The sequence below is a fragment of the Gymnogyps californianus genome, chromosome 5 (assembly GCF_018139145.2).
Source record: "Gymnogyps californianus isolate 813 chromosome 5, ASM1813914v2, whole genome shotgun sequence".
Taxonomy (NCBI): domain Eukaryota; kingdom Metazoa; phylum Chordata; class Aves; order Accipitriformes; family Cathartidae; genus Gymnogyps; species Gymnogyps californianus.
Window position 1 is genome coordinate 70,935,487 of NC_059475.1, and position 13,356 is coordinate 70,948,842.

The window sequence follows — 13,356 nt, forward strand, 5'->3', positions numbered from 1 at the left end:
AATTAGGTGAACAGAAAACTGTCGAGTTGCAGCTGTAGGTACCTTCCTGTGAACCGGCTCACTAAGCACGCTTGGTGTTTGTTTAAGCAGATTTTTCCCAGCTCTCACGTGCCTCCACTTGCAGGGTAATTGCAAAACATTACCCTCGCTCCGTTCCTTGGTAATCTTTCCACTTACGTGAATTAGCAGGGAAATCTATTAATAGCAATGATAACTTAATCACTTTCTGTCCATGGGTTTCCAAGCCTCTCTGAAAAGTGATGTTAATATTAGCATCTCTCTCCCTTCTTTTGCAGAGGGGGAAGAGACAGTACAGAGATGTCAGTAATGCATCTGGGCTCTCCTGCGGTGTCAGTGACAGGGCTAGGAACAGCAGCCAGGTCTGCTGCTCTTATCAGCATGGAGCCTCCGGTAAAATAAGTCATCTCCTGTCCCTGCCTTTCTTTGCCTTGCAGCGCCAATGACCGGAACATCGGGTCCCAAGCACAGGCTGCGTTTTGCATTTTGGAGAGGGGGGAGCTGGTAGCATCGCTGCTGAATTAAGCTAGAGGCTGAAACACGGCCACTGAGAAACTCTGTGGAAAAAGAAAATGCGCTGGCAATGAATGGAGGAGAAAACTCCTGTGTCCTGGGAGGGTCCTTGGGGGACTCACAGGCCTCCAGCAAAGTGAGAAGGTTATTTGCAGGTGGATGGGATGAGGTTATTTATTATTCTGTCCAGTGCTTGTCCACCATGGACAGTGGGGATTTTGGCGTGTCAGCCCATGAAGCTCGTCCCGTTGCAGCCCAGAGCAAAGTGCAACAAGTGAGAAGAAGCAGGAGATCCTTTTCCCACCTCTGTCACTGTCCAGCTGGACTCTCCTACCCCTTTAAAAAGCCCATTACCATAAGTTGTATCTCCAGATGATAGGCTGGTCTTAACCAGTCTCCTCTGAAGCAGCTGCTTCCCACTTGTAAGAGGTACAGGTCTCCTGCTGTAAAAATTACACTGGTCGCTTTCCCCCTTCAAGCTCAGTGGTGTGGAGCAAACCGAGTTAAAAATAGTCGATATTCTTAGCTGCTTAATACCTGTGCAGCCATTAATTAGCTGTGTGAAATCCTTGGAGGACCCATTCCTGCGGCTGCCCTGCAGCAGAGGAAATCCCGGTGCAGCCGCAGGGCACGGGCAGCTCCAGGCACGGCATTGCCCGATGCCCACGCTCCCGTCCCCCCACTCCTCGGGAGTCCCGTGGAACGGGGGTCTGAGGCTCACACGCACTGTCAGCTGCTGTTTCATAGGGTTTTTGTATTTCTTTGAAAATCTGCAGAGCTTGCTGTGCTCCTCTTACCTCCCCCCAAAAATTGACCAGCTGGGGTTTTGTAGTGAGATGTTCCCCTGTCAGCAGCTCCCAGGTTATCACATAGCTGAGCTTGCTATCCACCTCTCGTGAGAGCCGGGGAGGGAGAGGAGGAGGGGGAGATGAGGCTGTTGTCCTTTGCTTTGCTTGGCTGAACGTGGCAGAACATGGCAAACACCGGAGAGCATTGCTGCTCTCCGTTGGGATGCTGCTCCCTCCCACCGCTCTTGCTGAGCTGCAGTGGAAACCTTGACCTCTCGCCAAATCCCACGTTGAGTAACTTTGCAGCAAAGGCTGTGCTGGATGCTGGGGGGCACAGGCCCTCGCTCAGGGCTTGGGAGAGGGAGGCAGGGCCGCTGAGCGGCTCTGCGGACATCGGCTGGGACTGACCTCCACACCCTCCATGATGCTCTTTCTTGGGTAAAAGCACCGTTGTTTGAGACTTGGGATTGGCCTTCATAGGTCTCCTTCCTCTTTTCAGGCTGCTCTTCCACTTCTCTGCGTTTGTGTGCACCTATAATAGACTTACAGTAGCTCAGGTACTGCTGATGCCCAAACTGGGGACCCAAGGTCTCCCAGACCCGGCGATACTGGGGAAGAAAAGTTCCCCTTTGGTCTTGATGTCTCTTCATGTGTGGGGGATGTACCAGACAGACATGAGCTTGTATTTAAAGACTGATGCTTCCTGTTTCTTCCACCCAAGAAAACTTCATTTTCAAGCTACGAGCTACATTGATCTGACCTGGGGACCAGCCAGCTCCTCTTTCTCCAGGAACCAGGGCTGATCTCAGCGTGCAACCCCCAGAATTCATATTTTCAAGGAAAATTTGGGATTTTCCTTGGCTCCTCTCTGGCCCTGGGTCTCGTAGCAGTGCAGTTATTGCTGCTCTCTGTGCAGGCACAACAGCCCACCACCACTCTCCTTACCTTGGCAGCATCAAAGCCAGCTGGAAAATTTTGAGATTATTAGCACCACAAGTGAAAGCTCTGATTAAAGAAATATGATCTCCAAGCAAGGTGGTGTGAGGAGCAACCACTGTTTCTGAAACAATAACAAATGCAAAACAGAGTCCCCAAAGAAAAAGCCTGAAACGATAATACTGCCTGCTACACGTATTTCATGGGGATTTGAAAGTAGGTCTGGGTTTTGTTGATATGACAATATCAATCAATCTAATTAGATCTTTTTGCATAATCACAGAAAATTTGCATAAAAAGTATAGCCAACCCAGGAGACAGCTGAGAAAAACAAGGGTTGAGTGAAAAACACAAACTTTTGAATTATAGCTATTTTTTTTTAAGCCCATGTCAGTTATGATGGAAAAAACTTGTACAAGTTGCAAAACCTGAGTACCTGGAGCCTACATCTGAAAGAATGAAGAACATAAAGCACCTTTTAAGAATGAAAATAGGAAGACAAGTCCTAAAAACTTAAAAGCTTCTCTGTGCTCCCATGGAAGGACCTGGCTGAACATTTTCCGGCAACGTACTTGAATATTGAAAAATGCAAATTTAATTAAGATTTGTAGCACAATGTTTCAAATTCATTAAAAAAAACCAGGGAGAAGGATTCCTGGATGGCAGCCGAGAGCCTGGTTTGGGTTTTGCTTCCCCTTTTGTACTTGATGCATGCTGAACTGTTTCTTTATGCACTTTGAACTGGCTTGGCCAGGGAGCTGTTTGGCCCAGGCAGGGAGATGCTCAGAGGTACCAGGCGGGCACAGTTTTGCCTTTCATGGGAAAAGATGTTTTCCATGAGCAGGGAGAGCAGTGAGTCTGCTTTGCTCCCCCTCCGTCTGGTGGTCACTCCTCCTGGTCCCTGCAGCCCTAGACCATTTCATAGACCTGAATGTGTATACCATTCAGGTAATATATTGAAAAAATAAGCACCAGAGGGCTTAACATCAAGTCCATCTGGTGGCCCTGTTGGTATGTAACTCAGATGCTGGGGGTTTGCTGGGGCAGACACAGTGAGTTTGTGTTATGCCGAGGCTTGGCGTAGCAGTCAGCTGCATCTCAGCAGCCTGTTCCCTGGAAAACAACGCTGTCCTCAGCTTTGGTCCATGGCTGTGCACCCCGCAGACATCCCCAGCTGCTGAGGGGATGCTGTGCTCCCATCTGTCCCCTCTCCCCAGGCTCTGCCACAGCCCCTTGGGCAGGACGAGGGCAGTGCTTTCATCCAACGTAAGGATGAGAGGGTGGCTTGCGGGCTTCTCACCTCCTCCTCCACACAGAGCCGTTTCATTAACAGCCTCATCAACCCAGCGCAGCGGCACTGGGGGCTCCGTAGGGCTTTACCGCCGTTACATCTCTGGGAGAGCCTCACCGTACTGGGCATGTTCAGTGAAAAGGCTTTTCCTGTCATTACATCCACGTTAAAAGGACAGCAAGAGGCTTAATTCTTAGTAACACATCGGAGTTGGCTGATAGTACTGAAATTTTTGCAGGTCAGCTTTCTAGCATAAAACCAAGTTTCTGAAATAGTGGCTTTTGTTAAGAGAAAATTTTGATTTGTCTTCCTTAACAGTATGTGTATTTGGTAAGTGACCTAGATTTTGATTAATGAAGTGAATAATATATTTTTCTCCTAGCTGGAAGGTACTGAGTTATTTTTGTTTTCCTCTTTAATCTTGAAAATGGTTTAGCCTCTAGGTGGGTATATAGATTCAAAACTACCAAGCTGATGATACAACGGGTTATAGTTTAAGGAATTTAAGCATTTGCATGCATGTGCTTTTTTGTCTGCACGAGGCAGATAATTCATGACAAAAGGATCAGAGAAAGCGGCTAGGCTGCGTATGCTTCAAAATATATCCAGGCATTTCCAGATATGGATTCTGTCACATACGCAGGCTACATGTCAGCGATATGAAATGCATTTGAGTAACTACAGGCAGCTGGGGGCTGGCTCCCATTCCCATGGTGACCACCTAAAATGTTCATAACCTGTAACAAGTCTGCTCGGAGCTCCTGCAGACTTTATGGGGTAAACTGCAGAGGAGCTGGGCTGGCTAAGCGTGGGGGAGCGTTTTTCTCAGGTCCTTGAGAGAGCGATGCTCAGCACTCCTGGGCGCTGGGAGGCTTCTTCAGATGGCCTGGATGGGTTTCAGATCCTGCCTGCGAGCCTGGGCGATGCTGTGATGGATCCTGGCTCTCGGCAGGAGGATGGGCATTCTAGTTCTGCTGCGCTTTCTTCCTCTTTTATAAATAATACAACACACTTGCCATTGTGGTTAGCAAATAGCAGCGCTATTACAAAGATGCCCGAGGACTTTGTTATGTATTTCTAGATGTGCAGGTTTTGCCTCTCAGAGGTTACAGTCCACGAGGCGCATGGCTCGGGAGAGATGGATGGCAATATTAACTGCACCGGTCTGAGGTACAATAGCTGTGCGTGCAGTTCCTAACTAATCAGTAAGAGTCATTATGTTTGCCACCGACCCAAATAGCAGAGAGCGATCGAGTTTTCCCAGCGAGACCAGAAAAGCCAAGCAGTAGGTGATGCTGCACTGGCTGCAGTCAATCTGACGCCGGGGTTACGAGGCGGTAGGGAACCGCAGGCATCCCCTCTCCAGGAACGGCGTGGCAGCAGCCATAAATCCGCAGGGGTGGACGCAGCCCCCGCAGAGACAGCATACAGAAGTTTTGGGATGCGACTGCCGCCGAGTCACAGCCGTCCCTCGAACCCTCCTTTCTCACGCTGCCTCCTTATGACCAACAATTCGTCACCTGTCTCCTCACATCCACCCCCTGCGTGGACCTCTGGGCTCAGAAGTGCAACTGCCATCTCCTCGCCAGGCTCTGCCCTGCTCCGGCAAACCCCCTCCGGCCATCTCAAAAGGCTCAAAAAAGCAACAAGCCAGAGGCAGCAGAAGTTTGGTGTTGATGCAGCAGCAAGTGTCTGTGGTACTGGCTCCGAAATGTTCTTTCCCAGTACCGCTGAGTTCTTTATTTCTGACTTTTGCTACAAGGTGACTGGATCTTGCAGGTTTATTATTCACTGCTGGAAATAAAGGGTTCTGGGGAAGGTTGTGATAGGAGCTCAGTACCAAAGTCAAGAGAAATGCTCTTTTGGTAAACTGACTCAGGAGAATAAAATAGCTGCTGATTTCTTTTTTCATTATCATAAAAAAGCGAAGCAGGTGATGGCTTGTTCTCAGATCTGAGGGAGTTGTTCAGGTCCCCACGCTACTGCTGCGTTGGAGCTGGGGTTGCTGTTTACAGCGCAGACATTGCGGTGTGCCCCAAGAACACCTCCTGCAAACACCTCTGCCTCCTCGAGCCCACTGCTGACGGTAGCGGTGCCCTCTGGGCTCAAGGGACAGAGGGACAGCCCGGATGGGACCCCTCACCCCCGGCACATCGCTGCCCGGGGCTGCCTGCAGTGCTGGGCTGTGCGCTGGTTTTGGGTGTTAAATCTCAGGAGGGACCCATCCCGGGGGGCTTCAGGGATGCATCCTGTGGTGATCGGTCGGGTGCACCCCAGCGCTGCTCCCCGCAGGGGAGGGAAGGAGCATCTGACAGAAGATCCCAAAAAGGCGAGCAGGGAAGAAGCAGCGTTTGCTCCCCAACACCCCGCACCAGCTTTCTGCTTGCCTTGGCACGCAATGTATGCAGCTGGTGGCAGCGATGCTGACCCCAAGCCTCCCAGCAAGGAGCACCACAAAGTGTGTGTGGCCCTTGTAGGTCCTAATTGTCCTGGCCAGCCCCACCTGGGGCCCCCCCACCCTCACCAGCTCCACCTGGGGCCCCCCCCATCACCAGCTCCACCTGGGGCCCCCCCACCCTGCAGCCCCACTTGCCCTGGCTGGGAGCTGAGTTCCATTTAAGCTCCAGCCTGGGTCCTAGCCCTGCTTGGGGGTTTGCTGTTGGTGTGCCTGTGCCTAGTCTCCTGGTTGAGCTCAGACCCATGTTGTTGGCTGTCCTGTCTTCTGCTGCCCTGGATTCTAGACCTGGCTGGTCACCTCACCTTGGCTGAGGATGACCAGGCTCTCAGGGATGCCTCTTGCTATCCCCAACCTGCCCTGGCTGGGATGCTGCTGGATACATCAGGTTAGTGAGGGTTTTGCTTGTGCTGTGGTCACCCTATGCCCTGGGCTCATTGTGCTCTGTGGCATGTCCCTACTCTTGGTGTCCCCTGAGAGGGTGGACAGTTGCCCAAAGCCTTGTGACTTGTCCCTGGTCTGTTCTGCCTCTGCAAGGCCCTGTGTGCCTTCTCCCATGCTGGGGTGGTCCTGTCTCATCCCCCTGGAAGCCCTTGCTCAATATGGGGCTGAGTGAGCTGGCTCTTGTCCTGTTCTCTGAGGTGTGTTGCACTGATAAGCTCTTGGGTTTTTTGTTTCTCACTAGTCCAGCTGACTGCTTGAATGCTTTTGTGTACATTACTAAAAGATGGTGGAGAAAAATCCTTTTGGCCTTTTGGGGAAATTCTTGGCAGCTCTTGTGAGCCCTTTGCTACAAGAAGTTATTTGCAACTCAGTGTCCTTTTGTGAAGTCCAATTAGATTTCCATGATAAGATACCCCTTTCTGTGGTGCCTTAAATAACTTGATGGAAGCTATCCTAGTCCCTTGGGTAACAGAGGTCTCCTGCTGGTCCCAGTGCCCCCGCAACACTGCTGCTGACACTCACAGAAGCACTGCTGGTGGTGAGAAAAAAAACTATTTTGTTGAAAGATGAAGTAACGAGCCTGGTATTGGGCTTCCAGGGGGTAGCTGTGACTTGCACATGTACAACCCTCTGGTTTCCATGCTGGTAGGATTTTTATCACCACAATTCAAAACTAAGAAAACCCAACACCACATCCAAACGTGCCATCCAGGTGTCAAGAAATTCAAGTCTGTAGACCTTCTAGGACTTAAGTACCTTTATTTGGCACCTCAAATATTGGAGATTTTGCTTTGAGCTTGCCAAAACCACTGGCCTTGGATACAAATGTGTGTCAGTCTCGTTGGCCATAACTTCTAATGTTCATGGGAGATAGCTCAGCCTTTCCCTGGCTGCCTTGTCTCCCCTGTGACTGGTTCTGTTTCCTGGCTGAATATCTCATGGCTTGAGTTGTGCTTTTCCTAAAATCCCTAGTCCTGCAGCTCTTTTCAAGCAGCAAGTGAGTGGGCTCAGGAAACCCTGTGCCAGGTGATGCCTCGGGTACCTTTGGTGCTGCGGTGGCAGCTCGGCTGGAGATGCGGCTGCAGCACCAGTGAGCTCCCAGCAGCTGGTTCCTCCCCGGAGTACTCGGCCTGCTCCGGCTTGTGAGGGCTTTACTTGGAGTTGCAGTCAAGCCACTGGCAGCTGTTTTAACTCTTTCATTCAGCTGTTTTTGTTACAAGAATTTCCTTATAACTGATTTTTCCCAGTGGCCCACTTTCTTCAGTGCTTTAAAATAATGTGAGTAAAATGTCTCCATCAGACCCTGCACAGGTTGTGCTGCTTCGGCACTGGTGGTCCCCAGGGCTTCAGGAAGCTGAGCAATCCCTGTACTGCCGAGGCAATGTCACACTGCTCCGTGGAAGGCCACCGTGCATCCACGAGCTGACTTTCCCGTGGTGTGCTCTGCCGGAGCATCGCTGCAGGTCATGGGTCAGGCGTTTGTGCTTTCCTTGCTGTTGTTTTTCACCCCCTGCTTTTTAAGTCCAGAAGTAGGACAGAATGCAGCTTTTCCTGACTCTGCCAGTGGATGTTTCTAGCAGGCTGACAGCTAAGGCAATTTTTTTTACTACCTGTGTTTCAACGCAAATTAGAGCTGCTGGCCCAGAAGGGATGAGGGATCCCCTGTGAGGGAGCAGCCTTTAAAGAAGACTTTTGATATCAGGAACTGGGCTGGTAACTAGTTCATCCAAGCTTTCACTTGTCTCCGGGCCCTGGGGGAGGGAAGAAGACTGGAAAAAGTACGACATCAACACAAACAAGTAACATTGAGACCTACAGGCTGGGTTTTTTAAACTTCAAGACTTAGAAAGTGCCTGGGGAAAAAAAAAAAGCCTGCCTGCATGGGGGTGAACAGTTATTCTCTCCTGAGCAAACAGCATTACTGGCATTTTAATTGGAGCTTTCTTTATGTAGTTTCCTTGGCACAGTGTTTATTTGCCTCTCCTCGGAGCTGGTGCTTACAAGTGGACAAGGGTGGGTGGCCAACGTGGTTCTTCCACTGAAAAATCAGAGTATGACCCAGGGTTGAAAATCTGCATCAAATGTCAGTGGTCCTGTGGGGACAAGTGCCTCTTCCCAGAAATGAAGATGAGCAAACAGGCATTGCAGAACACTGCAAATCCAAACACGTTAGACTGGATAGCAGTCCATCATCTGGTACTCAGGGAAATGAGCTGACTTTTGGGACTACAGATAAAGCTCATACAGATCTATTAATAATTAACCACACTATATTAAATTTTTTTAAGTTTCAGCATTTTTCTACTCGCCACACTTTGGAAATACCTGGCTGGAAGGAAAAGTACTTTTGGTATAACTAGAAAGGTGTGCTGGAGGTAGCATGGGCTATGTTCACTTTAGCCCAGCAGCTCTCTGGCTTTTCAGAGCTTTTTAGCCCTGTGACCTTGCACAAAGCGTGCAGGTTGCTGTTGCAGAGACCCGGCCCCTGTGCCTGCCCTCCGGGTGCCACGGCTCAGGAGCAGCTCAGCCATGCAGGGTGTGCGTGCCCCTCTTGTAATGCCCTGCTTTGGTACAGCGCAGATCTCGGTGGCACTTGGTCCCTTTGAGCTGTAAAGTCATTTGTGAAAATAGCTGCTAGGTTTCAGAGCTGTGCAGCTAACTCTGATGCTCAGGCTGCCCTTCTGGGTGTTTTCCTTTTGCTGACTCTGGTGTGACAGGGCTGTGCACGGGGCTGGCTGATTGCGTTGGAGCCAGTGATATTGTAGAACTACAGAGGAGTTGGATGGTGTAGCTGGTCATCTCACTTTCTGGCTATTGCTACTACTACTGGCTGTTCCCAGGAGACCAAATACTCAAGTATTTGATCAAAGGCGGTCCTACGGGGTTGTGATGTGAAGCTCTCGATGTGGAAGCCCCAGCCATCTGGCAGCACCTCTGGGTGATGGGAGCAGCCCACAGCTCATGGCCAGCCTGGGCTGAGGTTTGGTGAGAGGAGGGTGCTGCTGCTGCTGCTCCTATAGGCTCAGAAGAGAAATCGTGGAGCCCATCACCCATGCTCGTGTTTACCTGGATCCAATAGCTTTTCCTAGGATTCAGGGACCAGAAATGATATGTTCAATGCCTTTTAAAGTGCTTTTCAGGCGGGACTTGTGGTTACTTTTCTCTGCCCTGCCATAGGAGCGCTGGATCCAGCTGTTTGTTAGGATGGAGAGCTGTTCAAGACTAAAGCCTTTTCCAGTCCTGTGGCTGCTAAAAGATAATTGTGCCGTAAGACTTTGTAAAGAGGAATAAGCTTTGGGACTTGTGACTGAAGAGCTTGTCTAGCGTTGACCCCTCCTCTGGCGGGTCCAGCCCCTGCCTGGTGCAGAGCTCCTTCCTCCTCTGCCAAAGGTGGGGAGCAACAGGCAAAAATCCCGCAAAATCTGCGGGGCAGTGTTGTGACCACCTGCCTGCAGTGCCCTCACCACTGAGCTGCCGGAGGAAGGACAGACCAGCTCACACCAGCTGATAAAAATAATTGCTGATATAGCTCATATAATGACACTGCACGTGTCCCAGAGCTCGTCATTGACTCGGCTCCGCTTGTCTCCTACGTGTGACAGCCTTCTTTCATCTTGCTGTAATAGCGTAGCATCTCCTCTGCTCTGAGCACTGCAGCTCAGCTCTGCCATGGGGTGTCTGTGGGGCAGCAACTGTGGGAAGGCTCGGGAACATGGCCGTGCCATGCTGGCAGGAGGCAGAGACCCAGACCCACGCAGCAGCAGCAGCCCTGGGTCATTCATATGAGACTTCTGTCATCTCTGAAGTGGAGATGAGAATTTCAGCTGTGCAGCTGAACCCGAGGATAAATTCTTCATTATTTAAGCAAAGCTGCCTGAGGATCAGGTTTGGAATTCCCAGCCTATGGTGGGAAGAGAAAAATAGGAGAAGTGATACCATGCGTATTTTATACTGTTCTGGAGTGGGAAGCCTGGGACTTGTTGACATACCCCAGGAAGGCAGTGCTGTCTGAAGGTGCTAGGTCTTACCCAAAATTAGGGAGCAGAAAACTGAAATACTCTGCCTTTAACCAGAAAATTGCAAATGTAACATCATGTATCTTATGAAGTTAAAACACAGATAACTGGAAGACTGGTACTGGAAAAGATTTAAGTCTGTATCTGTATTTACTGACCACCTTCTGCCTTGTAGGTATACCAGTTCTATTTTCTTTGCTCCAAAGTTTTGGGCCTCTGGGCCAGCTGAGCCTCAGGACCTTCCTCTCCTCCTTGAGCAGTGTCAGACCAAGCACTCCTGGCTCAACTTCTCATGCCAGGATTTCTATTCTTACTGCTTCTAACCCAAATGTGATCACCCAAAATATGGGAAGGATTTAAAGGGAAAAAAAAAAAGTAGGGTCTTCTCAGTTTGACAGAGCTTGAAGACCCCCCCAGAGAATCCCCAAGGCTGCTAAAGCATCTTCACTTTGCAAGCTGGGGACTTGTATTTGGAAATACTTTCTTCAGCCTCATTTTTAGACACAGAGAACTTGTGGCCTTGCAGCTTGCTAGGTAACACAATTCCAGCAGTCTTGTTCAAAGAGATTTTAGCTGTAATGGAAATGAGAGAACAAATTGCCAGTTTTATGCATTTTGTTTTTTATTACTGCTAAAGACTAGACAGAATAACTGGTATCATGACATTACCTGTACGTTGCATGGTCACTGCTGACCTCAAGTCTACATAGATAATAGCTGTTATAAAAGTCCAAATGCACTTTAGTGCCTTAATATTATATTAATCTAACAGGAACATTTCAGATTTCACTGTATTAAGAGTGTTTGGTTTTAAGTATTACTTTCCTTAATGGCAAGTATTTTATAACTCAGGTCCCGGATGAAGCTGCACACGTGAGAAAGTGCTAGTGGATGAATTTCCCCAGAAGACCTTTAGGGTATTCTTTCTCTTTAGAAAAGAGATGTTTCAGGGAACCAAGGTTTTATTTTAGATAGCAAGGATAGGAGTGACCCTGCAGCAGATGGCACAGGAACATGCTGCCTGGTATTGGAGCTTTAAAAACAGTTAAATCTTTATAGTGCATCCAAAGTGCAGCAACACAAAATGTTTATAATTAAATCTCTGATTTGAGCTTGATGTGTTGTCTCTGAACTCTGTTCTAGACTTCAACACTTTTTGTTTTGTAGCATTTGAAACCAAGAACTGTAATAATTTGCCATGAAAGAGAGAACTAAACAGCCACAAGGTTTCCAGGTGAGCTGGAGAAAAGGTCCTTAACATTAAATGTCCTCACTGTTGGTGTTGCACAGTGTTGTTGAACGATGACATAAATCTGTATTTCTCGTACCCAGTGAGTGACCTGACATCCTACTGCTTGGGTTTCTGGTTTATGGGCGCAGAAGGAAGGAGATTGTATGTCTTTCCTTGTCCTCCCCGCTTTCCTCTTTCCCCCTTAAATGCTAGCTGGTGCTATGTGAGACTGGGACCTAATGGTCAGTGTGCTGAACGCTGGGGATTTAAGCAAGGTCACTGGTCCTGGCCCCGCAGGTGTCTGTCCCTGGTTGAATTTGGTCAGTGCCCTAGTAGCACTAAATGGCGTAAGCTGGCCTGGCCGTTCCCCTTGGCATCTGGAGTAAGGACAACAAAGAGGCAGTCCTGACCTGAGATCATTTAATTGTGAGTTGGAGTTATGAAGGTGGCCAAGCAAAGCAGATCCACGTTTTAGAAGCTGTTTTTTAAATTTTATTTTCAGTATACCATATGTAGGGTTTGGAAGGCAGCAGGGACCCCCACATGCCCAAGGAGCCATGGTCTCTGGCTGCAGTCCAGCAGCAGGCTTGCCATCCCTGAGCAGTGATATATCACGTTTCCTCCTATTAGCTTATATTTGACATATTCTTCACTAAAATGCTCTTGGCTTTTTAGTGAAAAAAAGGTTAAGACAATCTGCAGTTTAGAGGTGCAATGGCACCTCATGTAATCATAATGAGCAAACTTTAAACTAGCCAGAGGGAGCATTGCTATGGGTGCAGCAGCCGTGACGCTGTGGGCTTCGGCAGCTGGGCACGTGCCTGGGGCACCCGCTCCCCCCACACAGCCTGAGTGGTATGAAAAATTCCCAGCCTTCTTCAAAGGTAACAGCATTTTTACAGAGAATCACTGTAGTTGCTAATCTATTTGAGCTCAGATATTTGCTTTAATTTTTTTTTAATTAAAAAGCTAAGCTGAGAGGATTACATGACTTTAAAAAAAACTGAACTATTGAGCTAGAGTATTAAGTAATATAAAAAAAATCAAACATCACTTGGAGCTGCAAAGTCTGGTGGGGGAAGGACAAAGGGCAATAGTGTATATAAATATATTTACATATCTTTCAAAAAAATTAAAAACATCCCAGTTCTCATCACTCCAGCTTAATCATTAAGTACATATATTTTTGATTTAGCTGTTTACATACTTCTCTTTTTTTTTTTTGGCAGATTTAATAATGTGCTGTGAAAATACACTGAGTACTACTCCCTCCCACATTCTCAGCCTTGTCAGTTAAAGGCAGCAGCAGGCGTCGGTGCTGCCGTGGCGGGAGGGTGCATTGGCCCATCGCTCGGTCCTCAATCTGCATTTATGGCACGAGGTTATTCTGCTGTTGCTAGTGCCCTGGCTGATGGGTGCCTTCTGAAATAACCAACATAAGGACAAGGCTATGCCCCAAATGCAGAGCCTTACTGGTCTTTTCATAAACACCAGAAGGGTGAGCTCATGCTGGAGATCCAGCCTGGCCAGGGTCTCCTGCTCCTGCTGGGCTGTTTGCTTATGAGGAGGTGAAAATACTATTATTTTTTTCTCCGCTAGCCTCAGCCAGTGCAATGCATGCTCCCACGCAAGGGATGTTTTCGTAAGTTAAAGAAATGTTGTGC

At 48.7% G+C, this 13,356-nt stretch overlaps 1 long non-coding RNA gene across 1 annotated transcript; it reads left to right on the forward strand.

The window, feature by feature from the left end:
- Positions 1 to 6,222: 6,222 nt before the first annotated feature.
- LOC127017239 (uncharacterized) lies at positions 6,223 to 13,083 on the forward strand. Its single transcript, XR_007766555.1, has 3 exons — positions 6,223 to 6,389; positions 11,629 to 11,695; positions 12,922 to 13,083. It is a non-coding gene; the product is annotated as an uncharacterized LOC127017239 (long non-coding RNA).
- Positions 13,084 to 13,356: the final 273 nt, after the last annotated feature.